Here is a 204-nt window from a genome sequence, read left to right on the forward strand (position 1 = left end):
ATCATGGGAAATCGCTAAACCCGTAAGATTACACAGCGCATGTTGGGGGGGATGGAAGGTATTCAGGCTCAATTCAGGGAACCGGAGCACAGATCCAATTCCCTAGATCAAGAGCCCTTCACGAGCGTCAAGGAACCTCCCTTGAAGGGACTACTAGGTGAACAGGGACAGTAGGTGTCTCAAAACACACCTGATGTTTCCAAG

The sequence above is a fragment of the Cherax quadricarinatus genome, chromosome 41 (genome assembly GCF_038502225.1).
Source record: "Cherax quadricarinatus isolate ZL_2023a chromosome 41, ASM3850222v1, whole genome shotgun sequence".
Lineage (NCBI taxonomy): Eukaryota > Metazoa > Arthropoda > Malacostraca > Decapoda > Parastacidae > Cherax > Cherax quadricarinatus.